Here is a 24,532-nt window from a genome sequence, read left to right on the forward strand (position 1 = left end):
GTTTGAGGATAATACTTTTGTTCCTCCTGCATACGACCCTTCCAGTTGAAGCAGACTAGGGAGAAGAGAGGACAATTGAGGAAGATAACAATGTAAAGTTTGCTGACTGAGTAAGGATGCAGGAAAAATGAAACCCAACACCTGGGGAGGGCTTAAGGATCTAGGTTTCCAGAACTGCTCCTGGAAGCTTTGTCCTCCTGAGGAAAACTCGCCTTGCTGCTTTTGCAAGTGCCAGGAATCCAAATGGACTTGCTGAGCCTGGGAGCACACCTCACAGTGCTGACTAGGACACACCTGGGTGGGCCCAGCTCTGGCACTTTCCACACACAACACCTGTGCAGGTCATCCAGACTGGTCATGGACAGCCCAAACTATTTGGAGCTGCCTGCCTTCACCACTCTCCCTGGCTCCCAGGGGACCCCCTTCTGGTCCTCTAGCTCAAAGCTAGACTCCCCACACTACTGTGCACTTCCCTTCCATGGATCTGGCTCGCTGGCCAAGTGGCAGGGGCACAGGCCGAGAAGTAACAGAGTTGGATTCCTCTCACACTTTTGGTTAACTCGGCTTCTGTTAAGTTTCCTTTCTCTTTGATTTTCTGCACTTTGAATATGATATGCCTAAAGCAGATGTTTTGTTGTTGTTGTTGATCCTACTTGGTGTTTTCTGAGCTTCCTGAATGTGTGGTTTCATGTCACTAATTGATTTTGGCACATCCTCTGCCATTGGCACCTGAAATATCTTTCCTGTTTCTTTCTCTTTTCTCCTTTTCTCCTTTTCCACTTATGCATACCTTATAACTTTTGTACTGGTCCAGCATTTCTCGGATATGTACTCCCACCATTTTCATTCTTTGTTCTCTTCACATTTCAGTTTTGGAGGTTTCTGTTGACATTTCTTCAAGCTTGCTCATCGTGTCCCCAGTTGTGTCCAGTCTGTTGATGAGGCGATCAAAGACGCTGTTCATTTCTGTCACACTGTGTGATTTTTAAATAAAATGTATTTTCTTATGGTGGTAAAATACACAAAACATAAAATTTGCCATCCTAACCGTTTTTAAATGTACAGCACAGTGCTATTAAGTACGATTCTTTTTGCTGTGCAACCATCACCACCACCCATCTCCAGAATTCTTTCCTTCTTGCAAAACTGAAGCTCTAGTCCCATTAAACCATAACCCCTCATTGCCCCTTCTCCTCAGTCCCTGGCACCTACCTTTCTACTTTCCACCTGTAGGAATTTGAATACTCAAAGTACCTCATATCAGGGGATCACACAGCATTTGTGTTTTTGTGTCTGGCTTCTTCCCCTTAGCATAATGTCCTCAAGGCTCATCTGTGTTGCAGCGTATGTCAGAATTTTCTTTCTTTTGGAGGCTGAATAACATTCCGTTAAATCACATTTTGCTTATCCATTTGTCTATTGATAGATGCTTGGTTTGCTTTCACATTTTAGCTATCATGAGCTATGCTGCCGTGGACATGGGTGTACAAATCTCATTTGGAGGTCCAGATTTCAATTTTAGAGGGCATATACTCAGAGGTAGGATCACTGGATCATATGGTAATTGTTTTTCTTTTTTGAGGAGACACCATACTGTTTTCCAAGGTGCCTGTGTCAATTTACAGCCCCACCAACAGTGCACAGGGGTTCCAATTTCTCCCAATCTTTGCTAACACTTATGATTTCCTGATTGTATTTTTTTCTTGGATTAGTGATATGGAGCATCTTTTAATTTGCTCATTGTCATGTGAATATCTTCTCTGGAGAAATGTCTGTTTGATTCCATTGCTCACTTTTGAATAGGGTTGATTGTTTTCCTTGCAAAAGTGAGGAAGGTCTATGTGTGCTATCACGGGAATGTCCTGTTTCCAAATTATTAAGCGGTGAAGGCATGCGACAGATCGATATGTACATCATGGGTAATGCCTCATGTTTCATAGCACACCTGTGTATGAAAAAAAGCTAGTATAAGCTTTGAAATCATATATGCCATCATGTCATTTGTGGTGACCTCTGAGGAGGGGGCTGAATTGGGGAGGAATTTTGAAAAGGGGGAAACTGTGATTTGTCTGTTATTAGAGTTTTTTTGCAACAAGAATCCATGCAATACATAGTAGTCTTTATATTACAAAATATTTATATAAGCCTAATGATGGAAATAGTAGAACAGAAATACATCCTGATGCCGTTTGGCAGGGGCCCCCTGATCTAGGTGACCATGGATCCAGGCTGCATCTCAACATGGAGCCACCATATTTGCTGGTGAACTGAGGGAGAGAGCACGGAACTGGCATACTGGCTGTCAAATGTGTGGATGTGATAAACGATGCTTCCGATCATGTCTCAGTGGCGAAGGGTTGTCACATGGCCCTTCCTAACTACAAGTGGACTGGCAATGTAGCATGCACCTTGTTCAGGAAGGAAAGCAAGAGAAGAAAGGGGTGGGCACTGAAGTCCCTCTCATGCACTGTCACATTGTTGGTGCTCATAAGAAAGCAACCATCGTAATTGGTTGTGACGACAACCATCCTCATTGCTTGGAGGACTTCCTGTGGTCAGATTTCTCTTGAAAGTCTCTGAGTTTTTAAGTGCCTACTATGTGACAGATGCCTTCAAATACAGAACCACATGTAACTGTAAGAGGGTCGTGTAAATCTCCTCAGGGAGGGTTCCCCTTCCTCACTCAATAGTGCCTTTCTTCACTTCCCTTTGCAATACTGTAATACTGTCTATAGTATCAGTAGGCTGAGAATGCTCTCCTCCCTTCGGATGCATGGGTAACTTTTTAACCTGCGAGTCTCTGCTACCCTCCATATGAGTGAACTTGCCCGAACACCTGCACAGATGCATTTAGACTCACTGAAAAAGACACGACTTTCCTGTGGGGCAGGGACCAGACAAGAGACAGAGGGAGGGTGGCTAATTATTTTGTTTTTCTTTTTAAATTTCACCTAACAAGTCCACCAAGGAACCATTTCTCACCTCCTAGGAGGATTCCTCGGTGGCGGGGTTGGGGGGGGGTGTTAAATATTTTTAGAAGAAATTTGGTTTCAGTCCATGTTTGCTCCTCATCTACCATTTATATTGAGGCATTAATTTCTGGCCAGCTAAATAAGCTCTTTCATTTGTGCACATGTTCAGCTCCCAGCTTCAGATAAGAATCCCATTAAACTTCTACTATAAGCACTGGGTGGCTTCATAAATCCTCTGTGTATCTTCAGGGTTCTATCCAAAGGCCCAGTAGAATATAGGCACAATCAAACTGTGCTCACAGCCCATCTGGAAAACAGAGACTGCATTGGAAGAGTCCCAAGGAGGGATGACAAGGTATCTAAACATCAGGTTCTAAAGTAACACTTTCCACTTAAAGGGCTGTGGCTACCAGACAGGATCGAGGGTGAGCTATGGGAGAGCAGGGGGCTCCTGCAGGGAGTAGGAAGCCTCTGTGTCAGGGCGAGGGCAGGAGATCTGTGCAGCCTTCAGAGGAGATGGCAGGGATGAGCATGTTGGCATACCACGTTCCAGTGCTGGACAGGAGGGGACATGGGGAAAAGCCAGGAGAAGGGTGCTGTCGTGCGGGAAAGTGCCAGGACTGGTCAGAAATGCCGGCACCTGGCAGACTCACCTCTCAACATGCCTCAGACAATCCCCAAATTGTGTTTGATTCTCATTGCCACCTTCCTTCCTTAGGCCTGCTTTTACTACCTGGGCCTCAGGGTCCTGCTATTTGTTTGTCTTGAGAGATGTCATGCATAGTACTGAGAAGAGAAATGATCTGTGACGTAGAAGGTGGGCCATGGGCTGGGAAGAGTGGGGATATCATGGACTTAGGGGACACCCCATCACTTTCCTTATATGACTGTGGCTCCCACACTGTCATTCTGTAGGTGGGTATGTCCTGCTTATGCTCGTGTCACCACTACTTGCACAGGGCCTTCAGAGGACAGAGGCTCACTGAATGTCTGGGGAGTGAATGAACCACTGAGCAGGGGTCATCTTTATTCAGATGAAATGTCTCCACTTTCTTTCTTTTCTTTTTAACTAACTAACTAACTAACTAACAACTAGTTAATTTTATTGTTGACACTATTGCGGAAGTCTCACATTTCCCACCCCACCATGAATGAACCAAGGAAATCCAAGGATACTTAAATAATGTTTCATAGAATGACAGACAAGAAGGGATAAGAAGCAAGAACTAACAACCCTTTGCTTTTATTTCTTTATTTCTTGACTCCATTGACTGAACTGCTGAGTTATTTCATAGTTCCATGAAAATGCTGTTCTAATGCCATGTTATCTCGTTCAGGATCACAAACTTGGACAAATACAAATATATGGTGTGAGCAATGTCATTCACAAACTTTGATGGTGTAGGTTATTAAACCTTCTATTAAAAGGAACGATATATGGAAAGTTCCCAAAGGAAACAAAGATCAAATTCTAAGTTATCACAGAGAACAGAAATCAAATGGTGCTACAGCTCTTGTTCCCCCAACTCGCCCTGAGCCTCACTACCTAGAACTCTGACTGCTCACTCCTCAATCACAGAGTGGAGAATGAGCCCCACTTCATACCAAGCGAGCGAAGCTACTGAACATGGGCCTGAAACGTGCCTGTATGCAACTCTGGCTCAGGCCCCCTCTTCCTCCTCACTCTTAGTCCCTTCAGACAGAGAAGGGAAGGAACTGGGATCCCTGGCATTAACTCTGACCAAAAACTTGAGGGCTTTCAACTTGCTGGTTTCAGCATGGGCCCTGGGACCCCACAGAAACTCGGAACATGCAGGATCGCTTACTGGGCACCTGCCAGTACACCAGGTACTTTTCCTGCACCCACACTTTGGTGACGAGCTCCCTGGGCTCCCCATAGATCCAGTGCTCCTTCCCATCATGCATGCCCATGACCTCCAGCGCCTCCCAGACTTCCTCCTCAGTGGCACAATCGCCCTCCGTGGCGATCACCCATGGAAGTGTGACCAGGAGGCCAGTGTTGGGAAATCTGTGCCCATCGCTCACCATCTCATCAAAGGTGAGGTCCAGAGTGCTGACCAGGACAGAGGGGTGGTCACTGGGGCCCACTTCCTTCACTTCGATGCCAAATACAAGCTGCATGCACTTCAAGTCTTGGCTCAGGATCTCAGGGAAGTGGTCCTGGTACTCTCTGATGATGCTACTCAGAATTTCTGCCTCTGTGGTGGGCTTCTTTGCATGACACTTCAGGAGCAGGAACTCTACCATTTCTGTCATCTTCAACTGCGGGGCTTTTTTGTGTGTGCATGGAATTGGCATCTTCTGGGACCTCCCACGTGCTGGGCACCTCCTTTTCTTGGCTGCTGGAGCCCTCATCTTCATATTGGCTCCATGGAGGGGCTGCCATGGCACAGAGGGGAGGGCAGGCACCCCTGGAGGACTCTGGAGAGGACTTGGTGTCTCAGCAGCAGCCACCCCCTCTAGGCGGTATGGAAACAGGATTGAGGGGGAGGAAGCTAAGGAGGAGGGAGACACAACCTCCTCCTCTGCATCCCCAAAACAGCTGCTCCTCCACCTGGGCCCCTCTGGGGTCCTGATGGTCTTCCTCAAGCTTGCAGAGCTCACTCATTTGATGGCAAGGCATGGTGACTCTTGGTGGGAAAGCTATTGGAGTGTGGGAAGAAGGTGGGTGATGGGGGCCCACGGGCCTGTGGGAGAGAGGGAGTGAGAGAAGTGTCACCTGAGAAACACACCCTAGGCGGCCCTGACAAAGGCAACTTACAGGCCCCCACTTTACGGGTGCTCTCCGGCCTCACAGGGGTCACTCCTGATCAGCCTGAAGAACTAAGAACCTGAAGTAGGAAGTGAAATGACTGCTCTGTGTACAGAAGGCCAAGCCCACAGTTCTGGGGCTGACGATGGGGCATGGAGGTGTCAGGTGCTGTGGGATCCCCTCTGATCTGGTGTGGGGGGAAATCCCTGTGTACATAATCATAATCAGGGTGGTCACCTCACCTACACTCCTGGCACTGCCTGGCCTTCCACTGCTCGGTGACCTGAGAATATGTAGCTCAGACAAAATTTCTTACCTCCTGGAAGCTGGAACCCCTGTAAGAGGAAACGAAGGAGCACCTCAGCATGCAGATGGCAAGCACAGACCTGGGATCTCAGTTCTGACAGGAGTGGTGGTGGAACTCTGTGCGGTCCCCTCTGTCCTGGGTGGGTGGTCTTTTCCTTGCACACTCAGGATCCTCACCTTTCCCCTGCCAGGGCCTGGCCCCTCACCCGCCTCCCGCTGGCCTGTGACTAAACTCTCAGAACAAGACCACACTTCCCTGACCCCGAAGAGAAGAAAATGAGGGGGCTCCACATCTGGTCACACGTGCCCAGAGCCTCCCATGGGATCAAGAAGAAGTGACCAAAGTTTTGGGTCCATCTATCTTGGGCTAAGGTTCCAATCATTTCCTCACCAGGACACCCTGCAGGGTCTCAGACAACTCACTCTGCTGAGTGAGCTCACTCTACTTAGACTTAGGCTGCACCTCCAATAGATACCAGAAGAGGAAGTGAGTTGAGCCATTCCATGCACCATTCTGAGTTTCCCCATGGCTGACAGGAGGGGTTGGGTAGATCTTGGTTCCCATGTGCTCTGGTTCCCCTCATTCTTCACCTTGATTCTTGGCAAGCCCTGGAATCCTGCCCCAGTTGACCTGAGTCCAGGCCTTCAGACCAAAGCCCTCCTCTCCCTGAGAGGACCGATCTGAAAATGAGAAGGGGCTCAGGCTGACGGCACTGCCTGGGGCCTTCAGGGCTAACACTCAGAGCAAGGCAGATTTCTGTGGAGCCCACTCTTGTTCTGAAAATTGGGACACCCCCACTCCCCCTTCTGGGTCCTCACCTTGATTCCTGGCAGAACCTGGGACTCCTCTCTCTGTTGAGCAAGTATACACCCCGAGGACATTGTCCTCTCAGACTAAGGGCCTCACCTTCCTGGGAGCTCTGAGACAAATGTGAACAGGAGGCCCATCTGTTCCCCAGTCTGCACAGGTTCCACCATGACTGACAGCAGGGCCTGGGCCCATCTGTTCTGAGTAGAGTGTCCCCTTAGTCTGTCCTCAAGATGCTTGCCTTTCTTCCTGGCTGGGCATGGACAGAACTCCTGACGACCAGAAATCACCCTGACTAACTACCCTCAGTGAGAAACTGTCAGAAGAAGCAAGCATGTGGAAAGGGAGAGGATGTCACATCCAGGCACCCCTGCTTGGGGACTCCCGATGGTTAGGACAGGGGACTGATTGATGCTTTGGGGTCTCTTACTTTTTAAAACACAGCATATTTTATTTAAATAAACCCACCAGTGGGAGAATTCATTGCCTTTACTTAGAAGAAGGCTCTGTAACATTATCTGTTAAATCGTCTGTGCAGCTCACCAAAATGCCTTTACTTGGAAACATCAATATTTCCTCATCACAGTTCCCAAAAGCACTTTAAAGTCTCAAAATTATGTGTCTCCTTTGGCTTGCTTCTCTCTTGCTTTGACTGTACCCAGGCTTTATTAATGGTACACTTCATATCATCAACTCCATCTTCATAAATTTTCGTTAATGTTAAATGTATCTGTGCAGATCCCCAAGGAAGGGTTCAGACCCTTCCCGACCCTGGTAAAAACTCGGCCCTTCTTTTCACGAACTGGTCGTCCTTTCTGACCAAAGCTCTCAACTTCCCAAGTGCCCTGGGACAGGATCGAGGTGGAACCACCTCCACAGACCCATGCCAGGGGTTTCCCAAGACTGACGGCAGCACAGAGTGGGTTTCAGGCTCCCCTTTTGTTTGAAGGGTGGGAGCCTCGGTCCTCCCCAAGGAAACCATGCTTACTCATGGAGGGCCTGGGACCTTTCCTTTTTGCTGAACTGAGAATGCCTACTGCAAGCCAAGGCCACCCTCTTGCAGACACCCCTTCACAAGGAGAAAGTGGGGGAGGAGTCTCTTCCTGATATCCTCCAGCCCTCCCAGGGCTGACTGCTGGGGTTTTCTGGTGTATGAGAGTTGGCAACGTTTCTGCCTAGGGTGGAGCCCTCTCAGTCCTCCCTGAGGGTTCTCACCTTGAAGCCCATAGGGCCTTGGACCCCTCCCTCTCATCACCTCAGCTACACCTCCTCAGACCAAATGCCCTCATCTCCCTGAGAACTCCAAGGTGGACTTCAGGACACATCACATCCACTATCAGGCCCTGAGCAACCCAGCTAGCTGTGCCAGCAAGGCCTGAGCCAGCTGGTCTCTGTTTTGCTGGGGTGGGAGGTGCCCTCATCTTGCCTCAAAACCCAACAATTTGACTACTGGCACTTGCATCCAGGCCCTTCAGGACAATGCCCTCACCTTCCTTTGCCACCTCTCAGGCAGAAGTCTGGAAGCAACCCACACCAACAGCCCTGCTGTGCTGCTTTCCCTGTGTTGATGGCAGGGAGAGGGAACAGTGGGGACCCTTCAACGTTTGCTAGGGGTCTTCCTAAGTCCTACCTGGAGTCCTTACCTTGTGTCCTGGCAAAGCCTGGGCTCCATTCCTCTGCCTGCCTGGAGGGAGGCTGACCCTTCAGACCTCAGGTGCCAGAGGCCCCTAGTCTTCCCTCGGGGTCCTCACCTTGACTCTCAGTGGGACCTGAACTCTCCCCTCTAATAACCTGAGGGCCTGCTCCTTTTACCAAGTCCTCATTCTTTCACAAACAGATGCCCAAGTCAGGAACAAAGCATGTGGTCATCGGGCCTGGGGCCTCCCAGGGTTCACAGTAGGGGTTATGCAGGCTCCTCTCTGCTGTAGGGTCCAGAGTCCCTCAGTCCTCCCTTTGTATCCTCCTCACCTTGACAATGGCAGGACCTGGGTCCTCCCCTCTGCTGAATGTGTCATTCCTCCCCCTGAATTCCCAAGGCTGACATCAGGTATGGGCTTCTGTGGTGTCTTCTCTGGGTGCTCATTCATCGTTGAGCCTCCCAAGACTTTCAGCAGCGAAGCCTTCTGTGGACTCCCTTCTGTTTAGGGGTCTTTGATCCTCTCAGTCTTCCCTCAGGGTCCCCACCTTGACTCTGGCAGGTCCTGGGCATATCCCCTGCTCACCTGAGGCTCTGCTCCTTACACCAAACCCCAGAGCCTCTCAGAAACGGATGCAAAAGTGAGGAAGTGCCACGTGACTCCTGGGCAGTACCTCTGTATCCCCTCTGTGGACCTGAGGCCCTACAATTTTCATCAAGTCCCAAGTCTCACTCAGACCCGGATACATACGGAAGTCAGGAAATGCCGCACTTGGTCATTTGCTACGGAGAGCTCCCATGGCTGAGAGCAGAGGTGGGCTTTTACGGGGTCCCCTAGGTTGTGGAGTCCAGGGTCCCCTGAGCCGACCTGTGGCTTTGCTCCTTACACGGAACCCCACAGCCTCTCAGACCTGGATACAGAAGTCAGGAAATGCTACCTGTGGATGCCCCACCCACTCGGCCTCCCAGGACTTCATTCCAGTGTCCAGGGTCACCTATTTTCCCCTCAAGGTCCTCAAGTTGACATCAGCAGGACCTGGGGTCCTCTGCTCTGCTACCTGAAGCCCAGCTCTTTATACCACCACCCCTCCCCCCGGGTCTCTCAGACCCGATGCAGAAATCAGAAAACACCTTGTGTGGTCATCCCCCCACCCAACCCTCCCACCTTGCCCCCTGAGACCTGCCAGATTGATACCGCTCAGGGGCCCAGGTGCCCTCCATCTCCCTCAGGGTCTTCACAGTTGACTCTGGTCATGTCCTGGGCACACCCTCTGCAGACCCGAGAGGCTGAGCCCTTACACAGAGCCCCCAGAGTGTCAGAACCAGAAGACATGGAAGTTATGAATCGCTGTTTCTGCTCATCCTGCCCACTGGGCCTCCCAGGACTGACTGTTCTAGGGTTCAGAGTCCCTTTCTCTTCCCTCCCGGTTCTCACCTTGAGCCCTGGCAGGTCCTGGGAACCTCCTTCTGTTAAGCAGGAGGCTGAGCCACTCAGACCTAGGCCCTCAATGCCTTGAGACCCCCAGGTGAAGTGTGGACGTCACATCAGGGCACCAAGCCCGGAGAATTCCCAGGACTGCTGGCAGAGACTGAGATGGATTTCGTGGGGTCCTCCAGGCCTCCCTCTGGCTCTCACCTAGATTCCAGGCAGAGTCGGGGCCCTGCCCCCTGCGCATCTGAGGTTGCTCCCCTCAGACCTTGTCTTGCTCTCCTGAGGAGGTGGGGGCGGGTGGGTTGTGAGAAATAGTACTCAACCAGACAACCCAGCCCCAGGACTCTCAGTGCTGACAGCAGGGGCTAACCTGGGTTCTGCGATGGGGTGGGGGGGGGGCGTCTCTCAGTCCTTCTTCAGGGTTCATACTTTCAATCTGTGCCGGACTGGATTCCTTCCCTCTAAGGACCAGAAGTGGGCCTCCCAGAGGCAGCCCTCACCTCTCTCGGACTTCCTGTGCAGAACTCACTGGAGGTCACATCCAGAAAACATATCTGGGGCCCCCAGTGCTGAGAGCAGGAGTGGAGCTGGAATCCAATCCGAGGGGAACATGCTGTCTTTCCTCTGGTCCTCACCTTCACCCGAAGGGACGTGGGCCCCTGCCCTCTGCGGACCTGACCCTGTGGCCCTCAGACCAAAGCTCAGCCTCCCCCAGTTCCCTGAAGTGGTGGGGACTGGGAGTGCTCAGCTTAACAGCCCTGCCTGGAGCCCTCCGCCCCCAGAGCTGACAGTAGCAGCAGACCTGGGTTCTGCACGCCCCTCTTTTCTGTGGCGGGTGGATCCCACAGTCCTTACTGTGAAAGGTCATCACCACACTTGTAGATACCACTGTAGTTTCCTCACAGGTGCCACTGGGGGAAATGCAGTGCCCAGGACAGTGAGGCAGGGTTAGAGAAGAACTCCGATTCTCATAGCTTCTGTTTACCAGGAAGCCAGGTTATTTTTCCTGTGAAGTATTCTTTCCTTTTTTGTTGTTGTTGTTCAAGTACAGTTGTGTCCAGTTTACCCCCACCACTCTCCCCTGCTCCACCCACCCACACCTCCCATCCTCAATCCTACCCCCCTTTGGCTTTGTCCATGTGTTCTTTATACATGTTCCTTGACGACCCTTCCCCTCCTCCCCCTTATTTCCTCCCTCCTCCCATCTGGTTACTGTCAGTTTGTTTTTTTTTATTTCAATGTCTCTGGTTATGTTTTGCTTGCTTGTTTATTTTGTTGATTAGGTTTCACTTATAGGTGAGACCATGTGGTATTTGTCCTTCACCACCTGACTTATTTGACTTAGCATAATGCTCTCCAGTTCCATCCATGCTGTCATGGAGGGTAGGAGCTCCTTCTTTCTTTCTGCAGCATAGTATTCCATTCTGTAAATGCACCATGCAGATTTTTGAAACATTTTGTTCTAAAGGATTTATTTCCTGCGTGGAAGATGATGGGTGTTGCGGGCCACCCTGCCTGGTCTCAGGAAGCTATAACCCCCCGTGACTTAGGCTGAGTGAAAGACCTCCAGACCAGGAGCCACTGAAGGAGACAAAACTTATTTCCCTGGCATGAACGCTGCCTGTTCATATGCCTCATTCCTCATGCTTGAACGACAGTCAATAACAGGTAATGATTCTCTTGGATAGAGAATGAATCTAAGACAGACGCATTCATGAAGGAATGACAGGGACAAGACTCACGGGGCTGTGGAAATGAAGGGGTGACCAGACATCAACCCCTGCCCCCTTTCGCTTTGTCAAAGCCTGAGTCTTTGCTCTTGGATGTGAGAAATCCAAGTCTCCCGGCTGCCTTTGTCTTCTGAGACCTGCAGGGGCGAAACAGCCCAGACCAGAAACAGCGGACCCCTGGGGTAATCAGGCCTGGGACATAGAATATGCAAGATCCTGTGAGATCTGTTTGCTGGAGGATGTTATCATCTTGGAATTTAAAAGCACAGGCAGGGAACTTTTGGAACCTGTACCTCTTTCATATACTAAAAACCCCAAACCTTGCCTGGATTCTCAGCAGGAGTGCTGCCCCCACCTTTGTAAGTTGTTTACATCTTTTGATCTTTTCTGCCAGACTGTGAATCCACAAACTAAGTCTGTTTTCTCAATAAAAACCTTCTTGGGTATGGACACGGGGCGCTCCCCATGTGAGGAGTGGCCACGGCGCCCTCCAGGAGAGAGGGTGGCCAAAGGTGCTCCCCACGTGAGGAGTGGCCCTTCTGTCCCTATTCCCCCACAGGACCTGGTTGTCTCTGTGTATGTTTTTAGCATGCTTCGACGAGCATCCGCAGCCGAGATGGATACTGCTGGCCAGTATCATCCACAGATGGGCAACGGGAAATGGGGAGAGTCCTGTTCTTTTGAAGTATCTAATGTTTTGTAGTCCAGGGGACTGGCTTTCATTTTCTCAAAACCTCATCCAGAGTCAGAGATAAATTTTGCATCTCACCAAGTTAAAGGAAGGCATACCCATCGCTACTCTGCCTGATTTCCTCTGATCTTGACACTCTATTTATAGTCCAGTCTTTATCTTTTATTAAAATGGTAAATTTGAAAAAAGTTCTGTCCTCACCCACTAAGGTGATTTCAGGTGTTATTGACACAGACTCTGGGGTCCTACTTGCTCAATCGTCCCATCATTCCTGCTGTGCTGGTATCACCCCAGAGATACCTGCATCTATGGTCTGATCGGTTGCCTCCAATATCCACACTGAAGTAGGGGCAGAAGTTTAAACTTTTCCTTTTTCCCATCCGGTCGTCTGCACCTATGCAGGCTGCAGACCCTCCTAACTTCCCACGACCACCACCCCAAACACAAATAACAGCTCACCACTGTCTTCAATCTTCCCCAAGGGTTTCTCCTGTTTTGTTGTTTAGATTACATTGTCCATATACATATTTTAAAATTTATTCTCTCTCCTATAGCTTTCCAGGGTAGATTTTGGAACAGAAGGCAGAAGCCCAAGGTTCTATTTATTTAGGAACTCTTCAGTTTGAATCTATCAGTAAACTTGCATAATTGCCTCCATAAAGACCTTCTCGATTTTTGTTAGGCTTCTTCTTAGGTAATTTAAATTTTGTTGCAGTTGTAAATGGGGGCATTTCCTATTACGTGTTTTAAATACTTACGGCTTTTGCATGACAAGGTTCTTGATTTTGCTCTGGTGATCTTCCATCCACTATTTTTTTTTCTGAGGTCTTCTATTAATTTGACTGTTGCATGGGCCTATTCCTTTGAATTTGCTAGATAGTTGGTCACATTGTAACGCCAAATGTTAATTCTTTCAATATACCAACTTCTTTATTTTGATACCCATCGCTCTGGCTTTATATCTCAGTGAAGCTTCAAAAAGTAGAGGTGAAAGTATATACGTACAACTTATGCCTGACAAGAATGCTTCTAACATTTCATATTTTCAGTTTGTTTTCTGCCAACTTTAAGAAAGGGAAATTCCCCTCTCATCTGATTTTGCTAAATGATTTTATTATAAAGTCATGTTGAATATCACTCAAAGGGTTTTTTTTTTTCCCTATATCCGTAGATGTGATCAAATGGTTTCTCTTTGCTAATTTGTTAATGCAGGGAAATACACATGGAAATATTTTCTAATGTTAAATCTTATTTTCATTCATTGAAAACAGCCTGTGCTCTTGTCTGAATGTTTGCGTCCCCTTTAAATTCATATTTGAAATTCTAATGCCTCTTGTGATAATATTTGAAAATTGGACCTTTGGGTGGTGCTTAGGTCATGATGGTAGAACCCTCATGAATGGGATTAGTGCCTTACAAAAGGGGTTCCAGGGAGATCCCTAGCTTCTTCCACTATGTGAGGCACAATGAGAAGTCAATGACCCAGAAGAAGACATTCACCAAACTGGTACCCTAATCTCAGACTTCCACGCCCCCACCCCCAAACAAATAAATGTCTATTGTTTATAAGCCACCCAGTCTGTAGAATTTTCATACAGCAGGCCAAACAGACTTAGACTCTTTGTTCATTTAATTCACTGCTATGTTGAATATGCTATTCATTTACTTAGAATATTTGCTTCTGTGTGAGTAATTTTTGGCCTGGACATCCCTAAGGCTTTTGATCCTTGATTCAAATACAAAAAAGCAAACAAACGAACAAACAAAACACCCTAAAGCTAACATCGTACTTGATGATGAAAAATTGGATTATTTTTCTCTAAGATTGGGAAGAGTCTGCGATACCCAATCTTAGGTATACTCTTTCAAACCATATAAAAATATGGAAGTCTGGGCCAGCGTGATAAAGCAAGAACAAAACATAAAAATGTGTGCAGATAGTAAAATAAAAACCAAAATGGCCCCTATTAGCAGATGACATTGAAGTCTATACATAAAAACTCCTAATTGAGCCCTGGCTGGTGTGGCTCAGTAGATTGAGCGCCAGCCTGAGAATAGCAGGGTTGCCGGTTCAATTCCCAGTCAGGGCACATGCCTGGGTTGTGGGTCAGGTAAGTCCCCAGTAGGAGGCATGTGAGAGGCAACCACACATTGATGTTTCTCTCCCTCTGTTTCTCCCTCCCTTCCCCTCTGTGTAAAATAAATGAATTGGGAAATTGTTAATTGAGCTTAGCAAGGTCACTAGACACAAGGACAATACAGGAATGTCATATAATATATATATATATATATATATATATATATATATATATATATTTATAGCATATACTATAGTATATACATATATATATATATATATATATATATATATATACTATCTTTGATTTTAAAAGTGAAAATTGGAAAAAATCAATATCATTTATAATAGAGCCAGAAAACATGAAGTGAAATTTTTAGCATAAGTTTAACAAGATATGTGTGAGATGTGTATGCTGAACACTACAAAAACAATTATTAGAGTATCAAAAGAGAGGTAAATAGATACATTATTTTCATAAATCACAAGACTCAATATTAAGATGTCAATTATCCTCACATTGTTCTTTAGATTCATCACAATTACAGCAAAAGTCACAGCAGGAAGAAAATGGTCTGGCAGTTCTTCAAAAACTTAAACATAGGTTAAACTTAAACACCACGATCCCTCAATTCCATTCCCAAAAGACTTGAAAATAGATTTAAAAAGCACATGTACACTCATGTTTATAGTAACACTATTCACAATAGCCAAGAGGTGGAAACTGCATTAATTGCCATCAGTGGATGAATGAGGAGACATATTGTGGCATATATACACAACGGAATATTATTCAGCCATAAAAAGAAATGAAGTCTGGTACACACAATAACATGGATGAATCTCAAAAACATTATACTACGTGAAAGACGCCAGACACAAAAGGCCATGTATCGTATGATTCCATTTATATGAAAGATTCAGAATCAATAAACCCACAGAGACAGATTGCAGATTAGTAATTGCTGGGGGCTTGGGGCAAAGAGGAATGGAGAGAAACTGCTTAATGGGTAAGGGTTTTCCATTTGGAGTGAAGAAATGTTTTGGAACTGGGTAGAGGGTCCTGGTTGCACAACTAATGCCACTGAGTTGCTCGAGCGAAAAGGGTTAATTTTGTGTTATGTGAATGGCACTGCAATATTTTTTTTTCAAATTCCAGCAGTGAGTTTTTTTCAGAAATTATTAAAAGGCTGAGTGTGAAATGTAAGTGAAGAATGCTTTTATGGAAAGGCAAAGAACTAAAGTAAGCCAAACGAATTTTGCAAAAGAATAGCACTATTGGTGGTCTCGCACAACCTAATTTCAAGAGTTATATAGAGCAGGGGTTGGCAATCTTATTGTGTGGTTTTGCTAGGTTTTGTGGGCCATACTGTTTCTGCCAGAACTATCCAGCATTGCTGCTGTAGTGCCACAACAGCCAATCATGTAAATGACTAGAGATTATTATGTTCCAATAAATCTTTATTTACAAAAATATGTGGCAGACTGATTTTGGGCCATGGGCTCTAGTGTGCCAATCTGTAGTGTTTAGCTATTCAATTAATATAACTAATTGATTAATTAATGGTACTGGGAAATGGAAGACATATAGACCAAATAAATTCAATAGAAATTCCAGAATAAACTAAAAGTTGCAAAGCAATTCAAATTATGTTAGAATAATTGGACATTTCTATTCCAAATATAAATAAATAAACTTCAACCAACCTATGCCTCAAAACTGAAGTAGACTTAAGTGTGTCAAAACTAAAATATTTATAGAGGAAAACATAGGAGAAAATCTTTGAGATCTTTGGTTGTGCAAAGATTTTTGTAAACTTTATGAAATGAAGATAGAATGATGAAAATGTTTGGAATTATATAATGGTTGGTGACAGTTGCAAAATCTTGTGAATCTAATAAAAATTGATGTGAACTGCACACTTTAATAAGGTCTATTTAGACTTCTGATCAATATGGAGGCAAAGGTAACACAACTTGCCTCCTCATACAGCCACAACCAAAATACAGCTTGACTACAAAAAAAATATCACACAGAATTCTTAGAAAATCAAGCTGTATGTAAGTCTAACAACCAAAGAATTAAAGTTGTCATATTCATCCAGATGGGTAGGAGTGGTGAAATGGGAGACATACAGAGAAGCATGGAGGTACAGATGCATAAAGATGCAGAATGGATGGTCACACATCCATGTTTTGGTGGATAAAAAGTGGAAAGGATACCTCAGGAGTGAGAGATCCCAGCTACACACCAGACCACCCAGCCCAGGGTTGCATTGTCAGGAAGATAAGTCTTCATAACTTCTGCTGTAAAACCCAGTGGGGACTGGGGCAGCAGAAGAATTGCAGGATTCTCAGGAGTCTCCTCTTAGAGGACCAGCAATGTAGGACTTACCCTGATTCACTCCCTGTGGATTTCAGCACCAGGGTAACAGCTGGAAGGGCACCAGTGGCATATGGGGAGAAACTGAAGTGTCTAGCATTATAGCATGTGTTGCAGGACAGCTTCTTGCTGGACAAAACTCCAGAATCCCAGAAGAGGCATTGTCTCCTTTCTGAGCCTTCCCCCCACACATAGCCACAGAGCAGTGACACCATATCTGAGACTCCACTGACCTGGTTCATAGTGGTTGCCCCACCTTAGCGATTACCTAAGGCTCTTCCCAATCCAACTTACTGGTGTGCTTTTCTACAATAGCCCATGCTACTAAGACAGAAAAAAAGCAGCTCTACCTAATACATAGAAACAAACACAGGGAGCCTGCCCAGATGAGGAGACAAATAAATATAGCCCAATAGAAAGAATGGAACTCCAGAAAAAGAACTAAACAAAATGGCGATAAGCAATCTAACAGATTCCAAGTTCAAAACAGTGGTTATTAGGTTGCTCAAGGAACTCATTGGGTACTTCAACAGCATAAAAAAGACCCAGGCAGGAATGAAGGTTACACTAAGTGAAATAAAGAAAAATTTAAAGGGAATCAACAGTAGAATGGATGAAGCCAAGAATCAAATCAATTATTTGGAACATAAGAAAGAGAAAAGTATTCAATCAGAACAAGAAGAAGAAAAAATAATTAAAAATAAACAAGGATAGGCTAAGGAGCCTCTGGGACAACTTCAAATGTGCCAACATTGGAATCATAGGGGTGCCAGAAGGAAAAGAGAAAGAGCAAGAAGTTGAAAATTTATTTGAAAACATAATGAAAGAAAACTCCCCTAATTTGGTGAAGGAAATAGACACACAAGTCCAGGAAGCACAGAGAGTCTCAAACAAGATGAATGCAAACAGGACCACACCAAGACACATCATAATTAAAATGCCAAAAATTAAAGAGAAAGAAAGAATCTTAAAAGCAGCAAGAGAAAAGGAGATATTTACCTACAAAGGAGCTCCCATAAGACTGTCAGATGATTTCTCAAAAGAAACTTTTCAGGCAACAAGGGACTGTCAAGAAGTATTCAAAATGATGAAAAGGAAGGACCTACAATCTAGATTACTCTATCCAGTGAAGCTATTATTTAGAATTGAAGGGCAGATAAAGTGCTTCCCAGACAAGCTAAATCTAAAGGACTTCATCATCACCAAGCCATTATTATATGAAGTGTTGAAGGGACTTATTTAAGAAAGGGAAGACAAGATCATACTGTGAACATGAACATGGCAATAAATTCACAACTATCAACAATTGAATCCAATAAATAAACAAGCAGAACAGAAACATAATCATAGATATGTTGATCATTTGGAGGGTTATCAGTTGTGAGGGGAAGGGAGAGAATGGGGGAAAAGGTGCAGGGATTAAGAAGTGCAAATTGGTAGGTACAAAATAGACAGGGAGATGTTAAGGACAGTAGAGGAAATGCAGTAACTAAAGAACTTATGTACATGACCCATGTACTAGAACTAATTTGGGAAGGAATTGCCTAATGAAATAGGTTGTACCAGGTGGAGGGGGCAAAGATGGAATATTGGGACAACTGTAATAGCATACCCAATAAAATATATTAAAAAATAAAGTGGCTTCTTATAGGCAGCAAAAAATGGTAAATTTATGGTATGTGAATTATATTTCAATAAGAAAAAGGTACACTGCCCTGGCAGGTGTAGCTCAGTGGATTGAGCTATGGTCTGCAAACTATGGATTCACCAGTTTGATTCCTGGTCAGGACACATTCCTGGGTTGCAAGCCAAGTCCCGGTAGGAGGTACATGAGAGGTGGCTACACATTGATGTTTCTCTCCCTGTCTTTCTCCATCCCTACCTTTCTCTAGAAAAGTATATAAATAAAATATTTATAAAAACAAGAAAAAAGTACACTAAATTCTAATGGTGTCTGACAACGCATGTCTTGCCCAGTATGCATGTATTAGAGAGTAAGGAAAGTCATTAAATGGTTCTAAAACTTCAATTATGACACTGCAGATTACAGTAGACTATAGCTTCATTAACAAATCTGTCTTTTTAAAAAATATTTTATTTAGTTATTTTTAGAGAGAGGAAGGGAAAGAGAGGGAAAGAGAGAGAGAGAGAGAGAGAGAGAGAGGGAGAGAGAGATCAATGTGTAGTTGTCTCTTGCGCACCCGCCACCAGGGACCTGGTCTACAACCCAGGCATGTGCCCCAACCAAGAATCAAATAGGTGATATCCTGGTTTGCAGTTCTGCGCTCGATCCACTGAGCCACACCAGCCAGTGCTAACCAATCTATCTTAAAACCACATAGTCATGAGCATATTTAGCCATTTGGGTCTGCCTTTGTAGTAGGGACACTTCTCAACTACAGCCCAGAACTCTCCAGCACAACAATGACAGTGGGATTTGTTTCTGTGACAGGAAACTTGGGAAGAAGTCTACTCATATAAAGTCTTGCAGAATTTTACAGGCTCTGTTTGAGACCAAATGACATTACAAAGCCTGTGTGCATCTTTCTTGTGTAACAAGGGACCCACCCCCCCACAGAAATGGGGGAGGGGTGGGGAAACACCAAGGACTGCACATGTGTGCATTCCTTGGCAACTGGGCGAATGCAGTATGACTCAGTAGACAGAAGCATGTAGGGCTCATGCATCAAGCTAGGGAGGTGATTGGATGGAGGGACATACCCTCCCATCTACTTATGCTGTGCAGGGGAATCTGGGAGTCCTTTTTCAGAGTGTGGAAATTCTACTCTTTGCTTTCCTCTCCCCTCACTGATCCAGTCATCCACAGGGGGCTCAGGTTTTGGGGCCAGTGGGCATTGGGGACCATGTGGTCCAGGAGCATATCTGGTGCCCCTCCACAAGTGCTCTGGGGCCTGCCAGTCCAGGAGTTCAGCAGGCACTGGGCCATTAGGACAGAAGGGGAGGAGGTCTGGGTCAGCATGCCTTGGAGGCCATGTGGCCAGGAAGCAAGCCCTGTGCCCCTTTCCCACACTGGAAGCTGTGGCAGTGCTGGGGACTGATGTCAGTGCTCCAGGGAATGGTGCCGCAGATGAGTGTACAGCACAGCTGCACTGGTGAATCAATGCTGAAGAGGCAGGGAGTTAGTGCTAGACCAGTGGCAGAAGCCAATGAAGGAGCAGCTTTCTGGGAGTGGGACTTCGTCTACTGTGCACAGACTCCAAGGATTCCTGGAGCAGACTATGACCAGAAGCATGTTGTAGCCTGTGTTTTCCAAAAGATGGTACCTTTAAATGTGAAAATTGAATTCCAGGTGCAGCATAGTAATGGTCTGGCCTGGCAGAGAGTATCAGGGTTATTTTTGTTTGGATATTCTAGAAGAAATGGGCTTTGAGGCAGAAAACCTGTCTTTATTCCCAATTGTATGGTCATTAAATAAAATGTTCCTTTTCCTTTTTACCAAACTCTGTCTCCAGAGTTTTGCTTGTTTGGCAGCAATGGGTAAGACCCCCACTGGCTGGTTTTGGTAACAACTGCAACACACACACACACACACACACACACACACACACACAAACATTTTGAAAGACCAAACTTGTCCTCTTATTGTTCTATTGTGAACCATAAAGCACTTACACATACATTCACAATACACATGTACATGCACATCCATATATGCACACATTAATACCACTGTATCTCATGGATCATTTGTACTAGACTACATTATTGACTTCAGAGATTTAGACATAGTGGTAGCCTTTCTCCACTTTCCATAGGTGGGTGTACTGAGCAATAAACAAAAAAATCACATTGATTTCTAGGACATACAAATAGATATCTCTTGTGAGCTTTTACTAAGTGGATATAAATTAAAACACATACAAAAATCTAGAGACTAAAGCTGTGTCTGAACAGGTAATCAAGCACTGGACAAATTTACCTAATAAAAATAAATAATACTTAAATGAATAGCTTTCAAATATATCCAGACAAGGTTTATGCTTAACTTCTGTGAGAACCATGTTCTTACAGCCAGACCAGACCAGAATATTCCTCCAGTCTCTTGGTTGAAGACATACAAGGAATCAAGTTACTTAAAAGTGGAATCAGGGCACAGGAGGGAGGATATATGAAAGGAAGCTAAATTTTTCTGAATGTATCTTGCTTTATAGTTTTGCTTTGGAACCACATAAATGTCTTACATGATTAAAACGCAACAGTATATTTTAAAAAGGCAATTACTAATAATCAGAATTCTGAGAAAAATGAACCTAGCCATTTATCTATTTGGAGACATAACCACATAGAGAATGATTTTAGGTTAATTTGAAACAGTATTTGAATGTACATCTCTCTTGGGATATATCCTAATGGTGCAAAGTACCACAAAGAGATCTTAAATAGCATTTAATAGAATGAAATTGAATGGCTCACACATCATTTATAGTTCCTTTGGTTTCTCACTTCTCTCCTACTTGGAGAACTGTAGAAATTCTACAGTTAACACAAGTCTGCAGGCACTGATTCCCCCTCATGGGGGAGGATGCATGCATTTCTGAGATAAAAACTTATCTGAGAGAAAATGACAATACACACACATACACACAAACTCATATAATAATTTTTATAGAGGCACTATTTATAATATCCCAAAAGTAGAAGAACCCAAATGTTTATCAATGGATGAATGGATAAACAAAATGTGGTGTTTCCATACCATGGACTATATATAATTCAGCCATAAAAATGTAATGAAGTCCTGATCCATGCTACAACATGAATGAAACTTGAACACATTATGCTAAGTGAAGGAATCCAGACACATAAGACCACATGCTGTGTGATTCCATTTACAGGAAATGTACAGAAGTAGACAAGTCCATAGAGACAGGAAGCAGATTAGTGTTTGTCCGGGGCTAGGAGAAGTCCCTTGTGCTCTCAACTCTTCTGATCACCCTGAGGCTCTTTTCAGAAAAAAATCATTCCATCTTGTGACTTTCTCAATCCTTTCACTGTCAACATTTTCTTCTCAATCTTTTCACTGTCAGTCACATATTCTTTCTCTTTGGTCTCTATGTACTTTCTCTCTCTCTTATCTTCTGCTTGCTCAGAGTTTTTGCTCCCTACTTGCTCCTCAGTCCACTGCATTCTGGCTGCTGTCCTCACTGTTCTGTGGAAATAGCTGTCATCAAGATCAGCAATGCCCTCACACTGAGCACTCCAGTGAACACATGTCAGTCCCTCTTATTCATGTTCTCTGAGACCACATTGACCCCTTCTGACCTTACCCCCACTATCTGTATGGCTCTCCTCCTACCTATCTCTTTTCTCTTTAATTGGTGGTACTCCCCAAGCTGTTAGCCTCTATCCCAGGCTCCATGTGGGCAATGTAGGTCTCTCCCAGGGTCCCAAACCAGTCTTCCTTTTGGGAAGCTCCCCTTGACTATGCCATTTCACACCTCAGGCTCAACCTTTGGAACAGAGACATGACCTAACTCCTCACTTTGTCCCACTCTCCCAAATTGCTACTTCTCCTGTGCTCCCCCATTCATGTGCTGACCAAAGCCAGACACCATGGAGTGTTCTATAGCCTTCCCTTTCTTTCCACCACCAATAATTTTAAACCAAAATTATTGCTCTTATATAGCTCCTCATATCAGCTTCTCTCAGTGGTGTACTGAGAAGTATTTAACATCTTTTATAAAAGCCCTGATTTTCAGCATTTGAGAATTTCCAAGATATATATTTTCCCATAATAGCTTACTTAAAGCTACCAATATGAGGGCATTGCTGGGAAAAGATGTTCAGTAGCACACAGTTATTTCCACTATACATATAACTGAACAAACCAGAGGTTTGTCAGCTTACCACAACAAAAGCCAAACTCGTGAGGCAAGTGCTGGTGCAAAATGAAAGGTTTTATTCAAGTGTCATACCAGACCTGGGAGAATGGTGGACTCCTGTCTTAAAGACCATCTTCTTTTCCTGCTCAACCCTGCAGTTCTTATAGGAATATAGAGAGGAGGACTTTTCTTTTCTATCCAATAATACTGCTAGCTTTTGGCCTGTTGCAGATGGGGGGATACTATCCATTCATCCTTCTAGCTTTCAGCATGCTCAGGGCACTCTCCATTCACATATCTAGCTTTTGGAACACTCAGCATAAGAACCTTCCCCTACCACAACTTGGCCAATGGATGAAACTCCCTTGGCTCTCTGACTGTCCATGGAAACATACAGACACAATAAATGTAAATAACCTATAATAAGAAACTGTAGAAAAATAATTAGGAAGTTATGAGTTTTGAATATTTATTACAATTGTTTCCAATAAAATTCATTAAAGTACAATAGTCTCCACTAGTTACTTGTTGTGTGGCCATGGTTAAGGTACCTAAGATCTTCGTGACTTACTTTTTCTATTTTTCAAATTGGTCTAGTCAAAGTCCCAACCTCCTGAGATTGCTTCTCCCAAAAGACTGCTTTTGGCGGCTCAGATCCCTGGCCCTTTTGATTCCTGGCTTTGAGGCTCTTCCAGGAGGCCAAATTACTCCTTTCTTGTCCCCCAGCTTGTCACATCATCACTTAAAGAAACTACCATCTCTAATTGAGGATTTACTGCATATAGCATTACTTAGCAGTTTAAATACAGTATTTTATATAATACTTTAAATGAGATTGATACTGTTATTCCATTTTACAGATGAAATGACAGATGCCCAGAGATGTAACTAGTCCAACCACATGTTGACCTGGCATTAGAACCCAGGTCTGTGAGACTCCAAGACTCCAGCTCTTATATCCTGCAGCTGCACCACCCTGCAAATGTCCATTAATATGACCCATTTTAGATAGTGCACTCTATCTCAAGTAGCAAGGAAGCAACTATGTAAACAACATATTTGAAAAATGTACTATTACTTTATAAAAGCAAATAAGGGATGTTATTATTTAAGATGATATTCAGTCAAATTTCTTTAGGATGATGGAGAATTTTTCATGGAAAGTTCACTCACAAGAAGCAGGATCCTAGCTCCCCATATCAATAATTTTCTCTTCGGCCTTCTCAAAGAGAATAGGATACCCATCAGATGTGTAGACCCTTCCAAATCCAGTCAGTCTAGATGGAAATCCTGGCCACCAGTTAAGAATCACCATCCTTTAGTGTTGTGTGAGGTAAAATAAAGAAACATTAGGAATGAGAATAACTGAAGAGAGCCATAGAAAAGCTGGGGAAGCTTCTGAATTCGGTTTTAGGCCAGCCTTGAAAACTTTGTGGAGGAGGCTGCTTCTACTGTTACCTGAAAGTATTTGGTCTCTCCAGGAAAATCTTCAGGGAACTCACTTAAAAATATAAGCTCAACTATGTATTCAGGATCTAATTCTATGTCCAAGTGACAGTGAAATTACCAAAGGCAGCAGGCATGCACACCCCACCCATGTTCCCACAACTCTGTCCCAAAGCAGGTTTGGTGGCTTGATGGCTTGGTGCCACAGGTGTCCCCTTGGTCAACTTCCCACTAACCATTTGCCTGCAGATTGACCAGATCCATCAAAAAAAAAAAAGAAAGAAAGAAAGAAAGAAAGAAAGAAAGAAAGAAAGGAAGGAAGGAAGGAAGGAAGGAAGGAAGGAAGGAAGGAAGGAAGGAAGGAAGGAAGGAAGGAAGAAAGAAAGGAAGAAAGAAAAAAGAAAATCAGAAGCAGTTGGCTCCACCTAGTGTGGC

At 44.8% G+C, this 24,532-nt stretch overlaps 1 pseudogene; it reads right to left on the reverse strand.

Moving 5' to 3' along the window:
- Positions 1-4,178: 4,178 nt before the first annotated feature.
- Positions 4,179-6,130, reverse strand: LOC114504671 (annotated as a pseudogene).
- Positions 6,131-24,532: the final 18,402 nt, after the last annotated feature.

This window comes from Phyllostomus discolor, chromosome X, assembly GCF_004126475.2.
Source record: "Phyllostomus discolor isolate MPI-MPIP mPhyDis1 chromosome X, mPhyDis1.pri.v3, whole genome shotgun sequence".
Classification (NCBI taxonomy): domain Eukaryota; kingdom Metazoa; phylum Chordata; class Mammalia; order Chiroptera; family Phyllostomidae; genus Phyllostomus; species Phyllostomus discolor.